Source organism: Adiantum capillus-veneris, chromosome 9 (genome assembly GCF_014529385.1).
Source record: "Adiantum capillus-veneris isolate H3 chromosome 9, ASM1452938v2, whole genome shotgun sequence".
In the NCBI taxonomy this organism is placed as follows: domain Eukaryota; kingdom Viridiplantae; phylum Streptophyta; class Polypodiopsida; order Polypodiales; family Pteridaceae; genus Adiantum; species Adiantum capillus-veneris.
The window spans coordinates 119,969,769-119,990,254 of record NC_140939.1 but is presented as its reverse complement, the minus strand read 5'-3'; the positions used below and the strand labels follow the sequence as shown (position 1 = coordinate 119,990,254).

General features: G+C 40.8%; 1 long non-coding RNA gene across 1 annotated transcript in view; it reads left to right on the top strand.

Moving 5' to 3' along the window:
• Window positions 1–2,891: 2,891 nt before the first annotated feature.
• The window catches only part of LOC147451080 (uncharacterized), a 117,843-nt gene continuing 100,248 nt past the window's right edge, over window positions 2,892–20,486 (top strand). Inside the window, exons 1-2 of the long non-coding RNA XR_015189312.1 lie at window positions 2,892–3,281; window positions 10,645–10,687. This is a non-coding gene — a long non-coding RNA (uncharacterized LOC147451080). The remainder of the gene's footprint in view (window positions 3,282–10,644; window positions 10,688–20,486) is intronic.

Here is a 20,486-nt window from a genome sequence, read left to right as displayed (position 1 = left end):
TTGATGGAAATCCTAGCTCTTCAAGGCACATGTAGTGATTGAGAAAATTTTATTTTTTTCGATTTAATATTAAGTCTCTCAACTCACAATTGTGAGTATGGCAAGAAAAAAAACCAAAAAAAAAAAAAGCTTTGTTCATAAGGGTTACACTCATATTTGGTCAAGTCAACATCTTTTCATACTTTGAGCCTCATTGAACTTAAGAACAAAACTCAACTTACTTCCAAGTGCTACATAAAAGGAAAAAAACTATAAACATTGAGCAAACACAAATCTCTCATTAGGTAGAATGACCCTACACTTGAAGAAACCGATGACTTGGAAACATACTTGGTCCTGTAAGAAGAGCCAAAGACACGATAGCCCTTCAAGTAAGTGGTGCATTCTAGTGCATCAAGGATGGAAAAGATATCCTCCTCATTGAGACAACTATATAAAAAGTTCACTCAACCATTGAAATTCTTGCTACCACATGCCTCTTGGATAAGTTTCCTAACACAATAGTACAAGGCAACACAAATTGAATATGAAAGACACACTATATAGATTGCAAAGACACCGACCTTGCTACAACCACTCTTTCTCTTTTAGCACCATCTCTAGGGACAAGGGTCTCAATGCAAGAGAGATCCCTCTTGCTCTCTCCATCACCCAAGACTATGCTCTTCATGTTGGAAATAGTGTCCTCAAGCTCTTTGATGGTTACATCCTTTGCATCCACCGTGGTATTTGCTTCTTGTAGGTTTCTTTAGGATTCATGAAGCCAAACTTGTATAGTGTACAATTGCATTGACAAAGCATGACATTTGTTAATGAAAGCTAGTGATGCACCACCTCTAATGTCTATAACAAGGGCTTGAAGTACCCCAATAGTCCTTGCTCACTTCTCTTTACATATTGTAAGAATATGTGAGGTCCCCAACCCAAAACCACTAGGACGACTTTGATAGATAGACTTCGTTTCACTCCGAATGTCATTGATGACACCTCATCTATACATAGAGAGCAAGGATACGAGCAACAAAGGAGAAGAAAGCTTATTTCCTAAATGGGCGTGGTCTACTAGGCCATACTCCACAAGTCCGGTCAATAACCCAAAACTTATGTTGAAGCTACAAAATTGGGTTTATCCTAGCAACAAGTACTTGCCTTTCTTATAGATCAACACCTTTTTCCCCACGTTCAAGAGGCACATACGTCTTCCTTAGTAGATGGTTAGTCTTGATTCTATTCTCTATCCTAAATATCTTTTATGCATCCTACACTTGTGAAAAGTTACCCGACTAAATGGGCCCACCCATCCATAGGAATAACGTCGTTAGGGCCTCCATCCTCCCACTTTCCACACCACCACTCACCCATTAGCTTGTTACTTAATTACTACCACACTATTTGACATGAACATACACTGTTCTTTAATTATTTATGACACAATGTTTATTAGAACAACCCTTCAAACATCATCGTTACATTATCAAACAATTTCTAACAAGCAGCTCCTAACATTATCAATGACTTCAATTCAAGACTCTTGGTGCTAACCACCACGAACGTTCCTCTACCTAACCAGCAGATCCTTTGCGAAGGTTTTTCTTTTGCTGGCTGTGAAGTGCACAACTTCTCGCTACATGTGAAACATCTCGCTACCCATGAGGCATCTTGCTACCCGCTAGGCATCCCGCTAACCAGGAAGCATCTCGCTACCCGTGAGGTTCCTCCAACATACAACAACAACTTTGTCTTCATACAACAACTCATGAAATTTCTATTACTAAATCAAACATGATTCATCAAACAACCTTTTACTCTCTATAAAAATTCACATGCTTGTTTTGTGTGATACAATCACGTTTCGTGACCAGATTATAGGTAATCATAGGCTTAATACTAAGTCAATATGAAAAATGATGTATAATTATAAATATAATTACCCGATTAATGATAGGTTTAATCGCAACTTGCACTGGAAGATGTTCATTTACAACTTCTCCTAACGTTGACACGTCTAGTTGGGCGTTAGATGGCGCAAGAGATGCTTCCTTTTGCACCTTCTTCGGCGTTGGGACGACAAGAGCTTTATTGGAGCTATGTGTTACTCTCTTTTGGGCCATAGGTGATCGATTGTGTGCAAATGAGACAATTATGAGAACTAAGACTAGAAATCTTCAGACAAATCCTCTTTATCGTCACTTCGTTATGATAGAGCGGAGAGAAGAGCTATGGAGAGGATGCGTGCGTAGAGTAGAAGAGCGGTTCCACCATGAAAGAGAAGATATTCTTCTTCTTCTTCTTGCCAAGAGAGTAGCAAGGGAGTAAAAGAATTCAATAACCAAGGGATAAAGCATGGAGGTGACGATGGAGATGGAGATGAGAGAGAGAGAGAGAGCTCTTCAACAAGGTTTCTGCTTCTCTGACAGAGTTTTTGTGTCTTTGAAGAGAGCTCTGGCTGTGTGTGTCTGAGAGTGAAAGTGAGGGGGCCTTTCTATAGGTTTTTGGGGTGGAGAGAGGGTGCTAAAAATAGAGAAAAGCTAAAGATGGCGAATTTGCATCTTTTCGCTAATTTTTATTTTCTTTTTATTTACTTCTTTTGATCGCGTGGCATGGATCCCAATGCACAGATTCAACAATTGCTTTTCTTTTCTTAGAGATCATGGTTACTTTGAGGGGAGGGAGTTCTAATCTTAGCCCTCTCTCTTTTGCTTTTCCTAAAATTACTTCCTCTTTCCATAAATTTAGCCTTAAGACTCTCTAGCCTTTCCAAAGTCAACTCTTATTCCTAATCATAGTTTGAAAACAATGGGAAAACGGGGAGATGGGCATGTAGGTGGGGGCGGAGACGGGGCGGGGCGAGGGGCAACAACAATCTTGAGTTTCTTTTGAGACTGGGGAGCTGGCCTGGCGAGCATTGCTTCATTGTGAAGCAGTTTTAACACGTGATTGGTGCCTCCAAGGCAAAGCAATCTCTCCCAATGTAAGGTGAAGGCTCCAACCTTGATCGACCTTCTTCTCCCTCCTAGCTTGTCTCCACTGAGCCAAGCCTTCTCCCAGCTCACTGCCTGCCTCTTCTAGAAGGCCTGGCCCACTGCCTTCCTCTTCTGTGCATGTCGGTTTCTCTCAGCTCCTCTCATCTCCAACACACATATTTGCTTCTCTCTCCTTCATCGCACATCTACTTCTGAAGCAGCAAGCGCACGTGCAAATCCATGTCTCCAACAGCAAGCGGAGTTAGATCTCCTTACCTAACTTCTACAATCCCACATCGTGCACCATCATGGCTACAGGTTGGTGTTAATTTGGTGTAAGTTTTGAGTAATTTGCAAGTCTGTAATGTATTGGTTTTGAATGTGTGTGGCAATCAAAGTCAAGATTTGGATCGATGGGAGTTACAATAACAAGGTTCGATATACTATGTAGTCTTACTCTTAGTTACTGTTACTGTTGGGATTTTTGTGCCGATAGAAATTCTCACGAACCAGTTGTCTTTAGAATTAGGGCCTGTGTAAAAATTGCCCTTCCATATGTTGGGACGTTCTACTTAAACTGCTCATGCAGTATGTCTCCTTCTTGCATTGTTCCATAGGAGATTCGAAAGGGAAAGTTAAAAATAGGCCCTTCCACATTAAAAAAAAAAAATAGAGACTCCGCCACCTCACTATCTCTCTCTCTCTCTCTCCCCTTCTTCTCACTCAGTCGCTTGTTGTGCCGGAGTTCCAGGGTGCACTGGCCGAAGGAAGTAGCGCTTGCCATGTGTCCAAGGGGGGACCGGAATCTCTACCCCTTTTATTATAGTATAGATATAGATTACAATAAATTCCTCTACTAGCAAATTCTTTGTTAATTCTAAATGCAATGCATCACAACTTGAGCTCATGACCAACAATTGTTTGCTTGAAAACGCCATAAAAATGTGCTCAGAATCATCACAGCATGTGCATGGCATCTCTTGCCTAGTCTAGGAGACCCCGTCAGTCAAGTCTTGAATCTTTTCTAGACAAAATGTGTTTTGATTGTATTGCCACCCATCCTGTAATTTGGTCCATCGAGGTTAAGTTCCCGGGGCCACAGTGGAGAGTATGTTGTTCAGCAAAGGTTACAACAGTAGCATTAAAAAGCATGGACATCGATGCTTGGCGACTAGTCGCCCTCATAGCCTGATCCTCGACAGTCGTTCTCTATGTGCCATCTTGCATCTTCGTCGATCTCACAATATCTCTGTTGGCATCCAAAATGGTTCCGAAGGTCCTAAGCTTGCACATGGAGAAAAATGTTTTATAACTTAAGAAAGCCAGATAGCCGTAAAGCATTTACATGTAACATAAAAAATAAAAATCTTTTCAAAACATCTTACGTGTATAAGTGAAGGGTGAGTTTAGGAGATGAAAGGACCAAGAAAGTGAAAAATCAAAAAGACTTTCTGTGTCCTTGTAAAGAAGAGATGATCCATTTTTGTGTCCATATAAAGAAGAGATGGTCCATTTGTGCTTCTCTTTTGCTTATTTTTGCTTCAGAGTTTTCTTCTCTTAGAGTGTCAATGGACTATATAGTTGGTGAGTATTTTTTTCGAAGCCAGCACGTCCTACCCATTTCAAAAAATAAAATCATGTAAAGGAGGGAAGGGGAAGAAAAAATAAAGAGTAAAATTTGGAGAGTTGAACCTTAGAAGCTAAAAGATCAAAGATTTGGAAGTGGAAATGAAAGGTCAAAATGATCTATAAAAAGAGGCTTACAGGATCACATTGTGCATTCAATATCTCCTCTCTCTCTCTCTCTCTCTCTCTCTCTCTCTCTCTCTCTCTCTCTCTAAGTATCCATTCCACAAATGAATTCAGCCAATAAGGGTGGCACAAATGTTTTATTAGTGCGTACCCAGCAAGCTGATGTCTAGCGAACAAAAAGGAACGGGAAATGTTGCACAAAGATCATGGGCAAGAAGCCATGTGGAGGCAAGAGGTGGTAGGCGACATACCAAGGAGCCACAAGAACCGCCATCTAAAACCACAAGAGCCACATGAGCCCATTCCTTTCAGTCTCAGTGGGAGGTATCTAGCTCAAATCCTAGCGCCTGCATAGGAATTTTAATGTGCCTCTAATAAAGGCGAAGCGAATTTGGAAGGAATCTTGCCAGATTTTTTGTAATGAATTGAGTAGAGCAAGTAGTAATAGTATGCTAAAATATATATAGTAGGTGGCTACTATTATGGATTGTGATTTATTAAGAGGAATCTTGGAAGACACAAAAAGTCTTTTTGATTTTTCACTTTCTTGGTCTTTACTTCGTTAGCATAGAAGGCAAATTTAAAATTCTGGCTGGAGGTTCGTCCACGTGGCGACACTTTTTATTACATACTTATTTTTAACATGTCGCACACACTTTTTTAACGGATCGCAGGCAACGCTCACAACTTTCAGAACAGCTCCCTCTCCGTATTCTGTTTGATGTGAAACAAGGGTCTATCTCCAGTTGTAATCATCTACGGGTGCATCTTGAAGGCATCTAGCTCTCCGCAAGATGCTGATATGGGCCAAAAAAAATACTATTACATTGTTAGTCAGAGGTTGTTGAAAAAAGATGTCATGGCCATATCAGTGTGCTTGGCACTGTCTTAGTCGATATGTATGCAAAGCGGGGGCCTCTCTCCAATTGCAATCACCTATGGGTGCATCTTGAAGGCATCTGGCTCTACGCAAGACACTGATATGGGCACAAAATTCAGTCAGAGGCTGTTGAAAAAAGATGTTGGGCTTGGAATTTTCTTGGTCAATATGTATGCCAAGTGGCGTGCGCTTGAGAAAGCACGGCAAGGAATGCCATCTGTTTTCAGCAGATGCGAAGCAAGGGCCTTTTGAAATGAAGGCAGTTTCAACATCTCACTCTCGTTCTTCATTTCGTTCCGACGAGGCTACCTGAGTTCTCTCTGGATGCAATCAACTATGCATGCATCTTGAAGGCATGTGGCTCTAGGCAAGATGCTGATATGGGCACAAAAATTCACAATTATATTGTTAGTCAGAGGCTCTTGGAAAAAGATGTCGTGCTTGGCACTGCCTTGGTCGATATGTATGCCAAATGTAGTGCACTACAGGATATACCCAACATGGTTGTGGCAATAACGAAGTAATCAGATTTTTCACCAGATGCAAAAGAAAGTCCCTTTTTCATGGCTAGGACGTTTTCACTAGATATGCACAACATGGTTGTGGCAACAAAGCATTGAGATGTTTTCAGCAGATGCGAAGGAAAGGCCTTTCTTCAAATGAAATCACCTATGCAATTAGGGGCTATTAGGCGGCTGTTGTAGAAACATGTTCCCGTGGCAATGTGGCAAGCTTAATGAGGCCAGAACGTTAATTGACAACATGGACTATCATGTTAGCAGGTTATGCACTTTAAGGACAAGGTTGATTTGTTCTAGATTGTCTTGAGCAGATGCAATGTAGGGGTGTTTTCCAAATGCAGTGATGTGCGTCTACACAATGAAAGCTTGTGCCACAAGCAAAGCTATTGATAGGGGGAAGCAGATTCATGATGCGATTCCAAGACAGGGGTTTTTGAAAAGCCATGTTGTGCAGGGTAGGGTGGTGTGCTCTTGGACATGTAAATTTGAAACGTCATCTCTTGGACCAGGTTGATTGTAGGATGCCTGTTATGGCTGTGGCAAGGAAACACTCTACTGCTTTTACTAGTGGATGCGAAGGGAAGAGCTCTCTTCAAATTCAAATCACCTATGTTTGCACCTTTCAACCTTGTGGCCTTACGCAAGACGTCAACATGGGTATTAGAATTTACGAGACGAGATTTCCAATCAGGGTATGTTGGCGAAAGATGGCATGCTTAGTAGTGCTTTAGTTGATATGTATGCCAAATGTGGTGCCGTCACGAAAACACGAAAAATTCTTGATTTGCATCCTCTGTGTAATGTCACTTGCGTGTTGATGCAGGATATTGGATGCAAAGGGAAGGCCTCTCTCCATATGGAAATCACCTATGCCCACACCTTGCAGGCTTGTGGCATTACAAAAGGTGAGAGAATTCAAAGTGAGATCACTAGTCATGGGCTATCATGCCAAATGTAGTGCCCTCACGAAAGCACTAGATTACTAGTCAAGGGTTATTATGCCAAATGGGGTGCCCTGAAGAAAGCACTAGGCTTACGCAAGATCTTTACTTGGGGTTGAAAATCCACGATGAGATTGCTAGTCAAGGGCTATTGAAGAAACATGTTGTGCTTGGCAATGTTATATGTATGTCAAATGTGGTGCCCTTATAAAAACACATAAATTTCTTGATGTTTTTTCTATCCATCAGCACATTGGTGAGTGCATATGCCGAACGTGATACTCTCACAAAGCTATTGATGGGTTTTTTATCCCCCAGATGTCGTTTCCTGATGCACATTGATTGCAGAATATGCTCAACATGGATGTGCCAAGGAAGCCTGGGCTTTTTTAACCAGATATGAATGGAGTCCTTTCTTGAACTGCAATCATGTACATTGATGACCTAAGGCCTCACACAAGAAGTTCACATGGGTGAGTATATTGACGATGAGACTGCTAGTCAAGGGCAATGAGCATTTTATCTGAAACGTCGTCTCTTGGAACGGGTTGATTGTAAGATGCCCGTTATGGCTTTGTGCTGCTTTCATTGTTGGATGCGAACGGAAGAGCTCTGTCCAAATGTAAATCACCTATGCTTGCACCTTTCAACCTTGTGGCCTTACTTACACAAGACGTGAACATGGGTAAGAAAATTTACGACGAGATCTCCAATCAAGGTTTATTGGACAAAGATGGCATGCTTGATAGTGCTTTAGTTTATATGTATGCCAAATGTGGTGCCGTCAGGGAAGCATGAAAAATTGTTGATTGGCATCCTCTCGATAATGTCACTTAGAATGTGTTGATTGCAAGATATTGTCCAATATGGCTGTGGCAAGGAAACTTGTTTTAACCAAATGCAAAGGGAAAGACTTTCTCCAAATGCATTCACCTATGCTTGCACCTTGAGGTCATGTGGCCTGACACAACACCTTCATATTGGTGAGAATTCATTGTGGCTCTATGCAAGTGGTCGAGGAGCTTCCTGTCTAGAGTGTGGACTCTTGGAATACACCGATTGCAAGATTTTCCCCACAAGAGCAAGGCGAGAAATCTCTAGTCTATTTTTAGCAGATGCGAAGCGAGGGCCTCTCTCCAGGTGCAATCACCTACTTACGCATCTTGAAGGCATGTGGCTCTATGCAAGATGTAAAATGCTGATATGAGCACAAAAATTCACAATTATATTGCTAGTCAGAGGCTCTTGAAAAAATATGTTGTGCTTGGAACTACCTTGGCCGATATGTATGCAAAATGTGGTGCGCTTGAGACAACACAAAAAGTGCTTGAAGAGCTTTCTGTCCGGAATGTCGTCTCTTGGAATGCGCTGATTGCGGTGCTTTGATCTATATGTATGCCAAATGTGGTGCTGGCATGATAGCACGATAAGTTTCTGAAGGGGTCCTCTCTAGGATGTCGTCTCTTGGAGTGAGTGGATTGCAGGATATGGTCAACCTGGTCGTGGCAAGCTTACGCAAGACCTTCACATGTATGATTTCTTAATTCATGATGAGATTGCTAGCCAGGGGCTATCAGATCAAGATGCCATGCTTGGCGGTGCTCTGGTCTATATGTATGCCAAATGTAGTGCTGTCACAATAGCATGAGAAGTTTTGATGGGGATCCTCTCTAGGCTGTCATCTCTTGGACTGAGTGGATTGTAGGATATGATCAACCTCGTCGTGGCAAGGAAGCTGTGGGCTCATTTTACCAGATGCGAAGGGATGTTCTGTCTCTAATCGCAATCACCTACACTTCCACCTGGAAGGCTTGTGGCCTTGTACCAGATCTTTGAATAAGTGAAAGAATTCACGATGTGGTTGCGAGTCAAGGGCTATTGCAAAAACATTCAGGTAATGCTTTGATCCATATGATGAGATGTCCGTATGAACGTACAAAAGTTCTCGATGAGCCTTCTATGCAAAAATGTTGCCTTCAGAGTGCGTTGATTGCTAAATATGAGATATGTGGCTCTAGCAAGGAAGCTTTGGGCTGTCTTATTCATATGCAAAGTCAGGATTCTTGCTCAATGCATGGATTGCTGCCCAAGCAGTCTTGGACAAACATGTGTGTTGACTGACATCTATGCGAAAAGTGGTGCCCTTGCCCTTATGAAAGCACAAAATGTTCTTGATGAGATTTCTATGTTAGTCTCTCGGAGTGCATTGGTTCCAGGATATGTTCCACATGCATGTGGAAATGAAGCTCTGACTGCTTTTACCGGATGCGAATTGAGAGATTCTTGCCAGACATTTCTTGGAGGTCTCTTATAGCACGACTTTGTTGTGTTTGGGAAGCTTTGGGCTACTTCAACCAAATGGGAAGTGAGGGTATCTTGTTAAGTGCAGTCTCTTGGAGTTTATGACAAATGTGGCGCCTTTATGAAAGAACAACAAGTTCTTGATGAGCTTTCTATGTTAGTCTCTTGGAGTGCATTGATTCCAAGATATGTGCAACATGGATGTGCCAACAAAGCTCTGACTACTTTTACCATATGCAAGTTGAGAAATTCTCGCCATACCTTCGTTAGCATAGACACAGATTCAAAATACTGGCCGGAGGTTCGTCCATGTGGCGACACTTTTCAATGGAAAATGCTGCAGCATCATAAAGAGAAATCTGCACAGCCTGCTTTGCACAGCGAATCCACGGCTTGCTTTGCATATAAGCGAAACTCCGCCAACTCTGTCTTGCGTGCACTATGCCACATGCAAGGTCCTCGCTCACACGACTCATTCTGATTGTAAAGCTTTAGACCCACTTTCCTTGATGTAATTATTGCTTGCAATGATGTTGCCAAGTTTCCAAACTTCAATTTGGAACTAATTAAAACAAGAGTACCTATAGTGCAGATGGTAGGAATAATCTAGTTTGAACTCTTTACACCAGTTGATCGCCCACTATTAATGTGCCTTTCACAGCTGTCAGCACCATCCTTCTTGCTTCCACCAGATTTGGATGTATGAAGCGACGAGTGAATTTCAGTAGGCTCTGAATTGGCACAAGCTAAAAGACAAGAATGCCAGCTTCTTCCAAAAGTTTCTCCACCCAAATAGTCACAACCCTATCTCCTTCATCCTCCCTGGGATGTCGTCTCTTGCGGCGGGTTAAGAGCAGGAGATGCCCAACATCGTTGATGCAAGGTGCATCGACGACAGACATTCAATCCGCGGTGAGTAAGCATTATCATTCTGTGATTTTTGACATTTGTTGATGCAAGGTGCATCGACGGGACAGACATTCAACCCGCAGTGAGTAAGCATTATCATTCTGTGATTTTTGACATTTTGACACTGGGAACGCAGTTAATGAACACTTTGAAAAATGCACGTTGCCGTGGGAATGGCACGTTCTCTCGTCTTATAAAAATTGGAGAGGACTCTGCAAACTCCCCCATGCAAGGAAACTTGCATGTTTTTTTTTTTTGAAACATAAAAATGGAACAACAAACAATTAATAACATTAAGAACATTAAGCTTGACGAACATTATGATTACGAACATTAAGCTTGACAAACCTCTAACCCTCCTCATGTTTTTTTGCAAGGTACCCCTCTGAAGCACTATGATCCGTATCCCATTTCTGTGAGGTACACCTCTAAACCACGGCAAAATCGGTGGCCTCTCTCTCTCTCTCTCTCTCTCTCCATTTTGATGTCTCTCCTCCCAATCAATAAATATCTTAGATATAATTAATAGCATTAAATAATCGATTATTTTTTATTTGAGAAGTGTTAAAATGGCTTATATAGTTTCTAATATGTTGCTCAATCTTAATTCGATGCTAAGAGAGCTAACGAAGCACTCTATTTTAATCTCCTAAACTCACCCTTCACTTATACACGTAAGATGTTTTGAAAGGAATTTTATTTTTTCAATATTGGGAGACCTAACGGCTCTCCTCACTTTTTAGGAGCTGTTGTCGAGAACTGGCTGTGCTAGCACGCTCTCGCGAAGAGCCCTTTTGAGTAATCCAATTTACCACGCCCGAAAGCGAACGTTTAAAAAAAAAAAAAAAAAAAAGGATATGTTGCTATGAGCTGCCACGTCCGTTGCCAACCTCGGCCGGCTAGCCATGTTCGCCGCCTGTGAACTATAAACCCCCTCTTCCTTCTCTAGACAATGAGGAGCCCCTCCCTCTCGACTCAACTCCCCCATTGCAGCTCTGCCTTCAAAATCTCGACATACTTGTACCTGCTTGCTATGGCACACACATCCTCGTACCTGTCTTCTACTACACCCTGATCAAGCTCCTCCCTTGGTCTCCTTATACCCATTAACTTCAGCAGCCTCCTCTCTCGAAGCCACAAACCACACAGAGATACTCCGCCTGCGGACAAACAAGAGAGACGTTCGCATGTTGAGGGGACGGGAGAGAATCATAGAGGAGTGTTAAGATTTGATGCGCTCGTGTATTGAGAATCATGCTTGTAAGAAAGATGGCAAGGAGAGAGGAAGAGGAACGGGAGGCGTAGGTAAGAGAAGGATGTGGAGAGGAAGAGAGGGACAGGCATTGGGTCTGCTAAAGAATCTCTCTCTCTCTCTCTCTCTCACATGCCCTCTGACTGACAGCTGCCAACAGCCTTCACAAGAAGATTTAGAAATTTTCTCATGTAGGAAAACGGAGTCTTTCTCAGTGTTTTTCATACAATGCATAACATTATGAGCTTCTGCTCGAGCGGCATCACATACCTAGCTAGGTACGATTGGAGGCAGGGACCCCGGCGTCAAAAAGATTGTGACTCACCTATTTTTGGCTTCTTTGTCACCTCCATCAATCACATGAATTTTTTTTTAACATGATTTTTTAAAGCCTCAAAATCAAAAGTTTCTCAAACTTTTTAACTTCACAATATACAAGAGCATTCACTCACTAGATGTTTTCACTTTAACTTGTTTCTTTACTTCTCCACATATCTGCACGACATACACCCCCTTACCTTAGTAAACCATTTATCGTCAATTGCCTTTGCGTAGCTCTAAGAAACTAGAGTGCTTCGTTAGCCTGCATGACTGCAATTGGATAACAAACTGGTGGAATGGTACAAGCCTTCAAGGCGATTGCAATTAGAGAGAGAGCTTCCCTTTGGTAGCTGCATGTGTATGGAAATGAATTGAGAGTAAGACATACCCAAATTGACATCAAGCATCTATGAGAAAAGAAGTGTGTATCAATTTGATATATAGATAGACGATTGAGATTGAGCATGTACTAGTGAGAAAAACATGTAGCTATTCTAAACTTAAGGAAGCATTGACAAACTCAAAAATACAAAAAGCATCAATTGACTATAAAAAATAAATTGCACTACCGACCTGATAATTGTGTACAGTCCTCGTCCAATTGTCCAAGCCAGAGTAAACAGTTAAACATTTTGTCTTGCAATGACATGTCATAGAGTGAAAATGCTAAGTATACATTGCATGTCATGCACAAAGTGCCATACAAAAGAATGGTGGAGAGTTGGCACTGTGGTCTCTCCAAAAACTATAAGAAACGGAAGTCGTGCCTTGCTCCGTAGCATTTATGTGTTGCGCCAAGCAAACGCATAGACATGGGGAATTGCATGCAAATAACGGACCTTGCAGTTTTGTCGAGTTGGAGTCATGCTTATGCAATCGAAACTTTTGAGTAAATATCATCCTCTCTGTCATGGTTTCGTTGTCTGTTATATTTCTGTCATGTCGATCATGTCTAGCCCGACCGTCAGTTATAAATTTATGGGCTCAAGGTGACGCCTTGAAGGCTATACAGCAACAATGGGTTTTGGCTTTGTTTTTATCGTGTTGGGTTTGGCTTTGTTTTTATCACGCTGATCTTGTCAAATGGCTAAAGGCTTGAACCTACAAGAATAAGTTATTGCATTTAGGAAAACAGACCAAGGTTGTGTTTCCCCAGGTTGCTTTGTCTCAATCATTTTGGGCGTATCTTGCAATCTGCACGCTCTAAGATTTGGATAAGGAGAGGCATACGGGCCTTTCTCATCATCTCTTCTATGACTTATATCCTTGTGTTGATTGTCATATCGACCACCATCACCATTGCTTCTGTGTTGTTCCTCTTCTTTCAAGTTAGTCACATGCTGGGTATAGCCGCCGCCGCAACTCCATCAAAAATACTCTCTAAAACCCAAATGTTATAGAGCATCCGTGATATATTTCTCTTGTTGTGATCGTGTAGCGAGCTTGTGACATGTGACAAAAGCTCATTCTGTAGCCCCCCCTCCCTCCCTTGCACTAGGCAAGACAGTTCTACGCCAGGGTTGAGCAGTTCGTAGATGGTTGGAGGTCATCATCCGGGAGGCTTGGGTGATCGTTGGTGTAGGAAGTTTGCAAGTTGTTGAGGGCGTTCGGTAGAGCAAGGGGCAACAGCCGCTAATCGACGGTGGCCATTATAATGCAGGTGACTATCAACACACCCAATGTTTTCGCAAAAGAACCAAAAAAAGCACTTTAAAGCAGGCTGTTGTGAACGACCTCACAACAGGTTCACTTGCTGCCTATGATGATTCTGATCCGCCTTCCGGCTTTGTGCTAACCTTCAGAAGCTTTCAGCCCATCATCGCCTTCGCATCGTGATTTGTCGTCATGGTGTAAGCTGATTTTTGGCAATAATATCAAAAGAATGCATGAGGCTGTTATTAAAAGAAAGCCTCTGGTTCATCCTCTAGAGCTGTAATTCTCTTTGAGACATCTGGCAAACATTTATGCTTCTCATTACTTTCTCATGTGTCAGCTTTGTATTGCACCACCTCAAAGGTCTGGCGCACCCTCTTCTGAATGTTCAACTTGAAATCTTGCTTTACTGCCGACGCATTGGTGTGCAGCCGATGAGGACTGGTGTTGTGATGATGATGATGAATAGGACTACATGGCAATCGATGTGATGATGAGACGAACTGGATTATTTCAATCTCCACCTCCAAATTGTGCTGAATGCACAACAAATCCAACTGCTCATTCTCGAGCAAAGGCATCTCCAACTAGGCAGCTCTCCAAAGGCTTCTTTGCCGAAATATCATTGTGGATTCCTTTGGGCGTATCCCGCAATCAGTGCGTTCTAAGGAGTGACATTCCAAATAGGAAGCTCGTCAAGCACTTTTCTGAGCCAACTGAAGTATTTGGCATACATGTCAACCAAGCAACAACCCTTGAGTAAATATATCATCGTGGATTTCTTTGCCCATATCAACATCTTGTGTAATGCCACATGTCTTTAAGATGCAAGTGTACATAGGTGATTGCATATGGAGAGATGCCATCTCTCTTTGCATTTGTTGAAAGAATCATAGAGCTTGCAAGCCCTGTCCTTGTTGGGAAAATCCCGCAATCAATGCACTCCAAGAGATGACATTTCAGACAAGAAGCTCCTCAAGCAAGTTTTGTGCTTTCTGAAGTACACCACATTTGGCATACTTGTCGACCAGGCGACCAAGGCAATGTCAATCACGAAAGCATAGGTGATTTCATCTAGAGAGATGCCCTCTCTTATCATACGTTGAAAATAGCCCAAAGCTTCCTGGCCCTGCCGGCCCTTGTTGGGCAAATCCTGCACAATCAACCTCTTGCATAGTGCCACATGCCTTCAAAATGCAAGCATAGGTGATTGCATCTAGAGAGATGCAATCCCTTTGCATTCGCTAAAAACGGCCCAGAGCTATTTTTGTTGGGCATATCCTGCAATCAGTGTGTTCCAAGGAACAACATTCCAAAGAGGAAGCTTGGAAAGCACTTTTCTAAGCCATGTGAAGTATTTGCTTCCTAGTCCTGACCCTATTGGGCAAATCCCGCAATCAATGCACTCCAAGAGATGCTTAAGTATGGAGCTCGTTACTGACTCAACGAACATCGTAAGTCATAAAGAGCAAATGACAAGCCAATTTTTTCCCAGGAGAGGAGAGCTTACTCTCTTACAGTGGGATCAATGATCTGGCAACAAGAAAAGCAGAGTTTTTGTTTTATTTAACTTTCAAAACGAAAAGCCAGGTGGACGAACGTGGAGCCAGAATTGAGAATTTGGCTACTACACTAACGAACACGTAAATAATAAAGAGCAAATGACAAGCCAATTTTCGCCTAGGAGAGGAGATCTTACTCTCTTACGATGGGATCAATGATCTGGTAGTAGCAAGAAAAACAACGTTTTTGTTTTATTTAACTTCTGCACTATGCAGACCTTCAAAACAAAAAGCCACGTGGACGAACGTGGAGCTAGAATTGAGATTTTGGCTACTACTCTAACGAAGTAAAAATGTTTTGAAGAGGACTTCATTATACTTGAAACTGCCTCAGGGAAGAAATTTTCTGCAATCAGGTGGTCAAGAAAATTGGATGCGTGTCACCAGGGATGCCAAGCCTCAAGAGAGGGACAACAAGCCGGTTGATGAGACCAACGACCAAGAGATGACTAGAGAGGAGGTGGTGAAAGAGACTGTCATCCTAGCCATTGACCAAGATGTCTCAAGAGGAGGTGGTTAAAGAGACTGACTGCTTGATAGCTCACATGCAGGAGACTACACCTTCGAATGGCAGACCCTTTGTTGCGGCCCAACCGACCATTGGAAACCCCCAACCCGGTAGTACGTTCGCAGGACAAGAAGCTGGACCTCATTAGCCATATTGTGATATCTCGAGTTTGATGACTAAGTACAAGAAACAAGAAGAAAAGAAAGAAAAAATGTGATATCTTGGTGTTGTAGCCGGTATGGGTTTTGTTGTTGATGCTAGTGCGTCAGCTTTTGGCCATTGGTCCCCTTGGATTGGCTTGGTGGGCATGGGGATTGCTATGGTAGGGCTTTCCCTTTGGTGGTAACCCCTAGCCGTCTCGACAGATTGTTTTTCCTAGTTTTAGGGTGGCGCCTTTCATCAGCCAATGTATCTTGCATTCTGGAATTGGGTTGTTGGTAGGTGCCATGGCTCGCTGAGAGCATGGCTAGCATTGTAACTTTTTTGGTTTTCTTTAATACATCTCTCCACTCACAATTGTGAGATTGGCAAAAATAAATAAATATATAAAAAGATCTTGAAACCCTTTAACCTTTGGCATACATCTCTAACCATCTCCATGATGGTTTAGTTAAAAAATTCAGTATTTCAATTTTGGTAGGTTGTAAGACATTCTGTATTGCAACGTAAGCCCTATCATTGTAGAATACAACCACGTATTCTTATTGTACTCATCAAAAATAGATATAAATTGAAAAGACTCTCCCAAAGCTTGTGTAGGCATGTATATTGCACACACACAACAAAGAAATTGAATTGGGTTATGTTGCTTGAAATGGATGCCCATGAAGGTGTAGTATTGTCAAGAAGACTTCCCCCAATTGGGGGTAGCTGAATATGACAAGGACTATAACAACATTGACAACACAACGACCCCATATTCCAAAACCTGATGTTATGTCAAATCAAAGAGAAGAGTGTGAGGATCCTCATTGATCATAATTAAGAGACATCCAATATCACTTGTCACACCCTTAAGAGACGTCGCTCTCTACATTCTATAGCATGCTAGTGGCAAGATGTTGGGATGAACAATAATCTTGCCACTAGCATGATATAGACAATAATCCATGCAAGTTTCATGTTTACCATGATGTTTAAGGACATGATACATGGATTTCTCTCATAGTCTCTTACAAAAATTACCATAAGCCTTTCCCTTCTTTCATGTTTTTTCGTAATGGGTAATCATATTCCAAATAAAAACATAATACAAAAGTTACAAGATTGCTAGGAAAAAGAAAGTGAAGAGACTGCAGTATGCCAAGGGGCTAGGACATCCCTAGTGAGAGGACATGTGTGCTCTATAGTGTTTCCAGTAGCCATGCATGATCCTTAATAAGTGATATATCCTCAGGGGATCGACCATGGAAGACTTACTTGTCTACTTGCATACCCTCATCTTCCCCCTTCCCCTTTGGCAGCTTCCTTAAACTTAAATGTGAGGAAAGGAACCACTTTAAAACGTGTTCAATTCAACATGTGTAAGATTGTTCCATTACATACCATCACAAATTTGCACTTTATCTAAAATATGAGTTCTTTTTTATGTGGAGTTGGAATCACAATAGGTTCGGTTATATTTGTCTTTCCTTTGATAAATTTATTATGCAAAATGTAGATGAAGAGCTAAAGAAAAAGGATCATAAGCATCATTATCATAGTTTTTTTTTTTTGTGAATACTTGCTCGTTTTCTTCTTTTATGAAGTTAGCAAGCCTCATTATGGCTTTGATTTGTACACTATTATACATTATTTGAAGGTAAGTGTTTCTTTTATAACCGTGATCTGTGATTTAATAGCTCATATCTTCCCAAGTAGATTACATTCATAAATGACAACCATACAAAACCTTGTTTATAGGATAGGGGTATAATAATTTTTTCAATTCAAGATTGTATAAGCGTAAAAAGGGAGTCATATATACCCTAAATGAGTTGTAAATAGGAGGTTATCCTAAACTCACCACTGGCAAAAGTGACATATCCCTTTCTATAGGGAGTCAATCTCTCAAGAATATACCTAATTAGCGAAAGGATGCTCCAAAGCAAACCCATTTGTAACTTACCAATCTTGCAAAGTCACAACCAAATACAGGCCAAGGAGTGGATCCCTAGGAGATAAGTAAGGGAAGAGTAATGCACATAAATCATGATATCTCACAGGCACTTGAAAAATCCTCCGCATTGGCCTAAAGGAAAAAAATGCCCTTCGTATAGGTAGAGCTGCACCCCCAACTGAGGCTAGACCCAGTGTTGCCATCCTGCTCAGCTTTGATCAAGCTTGTTGTTTTCCATCTCAAATCAGTATTCGAGAAGAAGACAAAATTTCACTATGCCAGGGGTTCGACTACAATCAATTATCAATAGGATGTTAGGAAGGACCATGATTCAAGAACCCACCCAGTGAGATAAAATGAGCGATGATTTCAACTTGATAGGTTGATCATCATTAAGAACATGCCACAAAGATGCAGCATATGAGCTTTACCATTCAATATACCCACACCTCCAAGAAGTATCTAGATATAAAGACCCAAGATTGCTTACTAGTGTCCATGTCTTTAAACAATGATTAATGAAGCGCTATCATGTAAGCATCTACGTTCAAGAGTGCTTCCCATCCCATTCTTTTAGATATTCAAGTGTCTAGCGGTCTCAGCTCTTGCAACCACTTCTCCTTGCCATCCCAAAATTCGACAAGTCATTTTCGACGCAAACGATAAGTGCTGACATTTTGGTATTAATATGGAGCCAATGAGGCCAAAGCAAACATTCCTCAAATCTCCATAGCGCGGCAAATATTATTTCTAGCAAAGCTTATAAACATAAATGTCTCATGAGACAAGGCTTAACTTGTCACAAAATTTAACTTTTGGTCTACTAAAATGATTTTCTCTCCTAGAATTGTAATTCAAGTAAGAGAAAATAAGAAGAGTGGAATGGCCAAGCTAAGATTATGACTAAAATGTGCACCATAGAACCTTATGATTCCAAAAGGTTGAAACTACCTCTAGAAGTGCTTGGAGAATCTTGTCAGGGTCCAAACACATTTTTACGGGAACAAAAAGACTACACTAGAAACGAAAGGCAAAGTGGGTAGAAGGGCATGTGAATGGGGGAAGGGGCTAAAAATATTCATTTGCCTCTTCAAAAATCCCAAATTTCCACGTTCATACTCTCATACTTTGGATTCTTCCACCTTATGTTAGAAATTGAAAGTTACTATTTCTGAAAAGAAAATAAAAGTAGTCATTACTAAATTAGGCATAACTTGCTCATATAAAATCAAATTGCAAAAGTTCTCTTAATCAAAACTTAGCTCTTTCAAGCTCTACAACTTTGTAAAAGAAGTCAAAAGCTAATTCTGAGATTATAGACGTAAGATTACAACATTATCAAATATTGACCAAAGTTTCAGAAACCTCCACTAGTATTTTATACACTACTATGTTATGGAGCTTCTTCTCATGAAGCTCATAACCAAAATTCCTATGGATTCCACTCATTTTCTCTACAATATACTTGTATTGATTATTCATTGATGCTTTGAAGAAGAGGAGAATGATATATAATGATCAAGGAAGCCGGTAAGTTGCTTGGGTTATGAAAATCTTAGCCTCCAAGATACTATGTATACTCAAGCTTCGTTTTGTTGCAAAGAGCGCCAAAATCAAGAGTAATGAAAAGTCTTTTAAGGAGGGTCGACTTATAAAATTTGACCCTCAATTTTGTGTCCTTCCATGTTAATAATCTTCTCCTTAATTTTGGTTATAAGCAATATATATGTGAAAATGATGCTTGGTCATGAACACAAAAATGTAACCTATGCTAGGGTGGGTCTATGCTTAAAGCAAGCTAAATCTAATTAAAGTTTCATTGGTATCAAAGCTCTAGGATGGCCTCTTCTTCGATGGAGCGGTCGTTCTAAGAGACTCGACCATCGAAGGCCAGATTCAAAAATGTCAAATCTTTTCTCCTTTTTCAATCAAGAGATGATTTGAGGTAAGAAAAAAAAAGATGTTCTGATTTTGTTGTATGATAGCAATTGTACAAAGGAAATTAAGGCAAAGAATGAAACATTTCTTTTCTCTCTTAATCAAAATTGTGTTTTCTAGAGTTTTGATTTAGAGAAAGAGACACTCTTACTTGTAGACTTATTAAGTAATTTAGATAGCATGAGTTGCTCAAAGAACACTATGGGTTTCTCTCAAGAAGAGCAAAGAAAACCTTTTGAAGCTCCCAAGAGTTGTTACGAAGTACAAAAAGAGATTCACACCATGTAGGTTATCATGAATCTCTTCCCGAAAAGAGGAAATCCAAAGAACAGAACTATAAATACCAACTTGTGCATTTCATTGAGGAATTGCTCACATAGAGTTGGAAGTTCTCTATGCATGAAGATTGAAATCATGCATGAACTTGGGAGACAATTAAAGCAATCATACTTGCTCTTCTTTTAAAGAAGGAAGAATTGTTGGAGAAATATTTTGTTCCACTAAAAAAGGTACGCTCATTTTCTTTAAAAATCATATACTTGATTTTTCATGTTGCTTACATTTGGGCAAGAAAAATTATATAAATTATGCTTTCTCATAATGCATAAGAATCCAAATTATTTCAATAGCATTTTTCAATCGCTACCTAGCATTGTAGATGCCTTTCAGATCGGTATGTTCCCCAACAAAGATGTCCCGATATTCTTGAAATGATTGCATCAATTTTATCTTTGATCTTTGATTTCAAATGCTTATTGATCTTTATTACCTTAGATCTGACTCAAAACCCAATTTTATTTCTCGATTCTTTGATCATCTGGAAGTAACCAGTTTGGTAGTCCACCCCCTTTTCGTTTGACTAGTGATTCAACTTCTTTTTCTATACC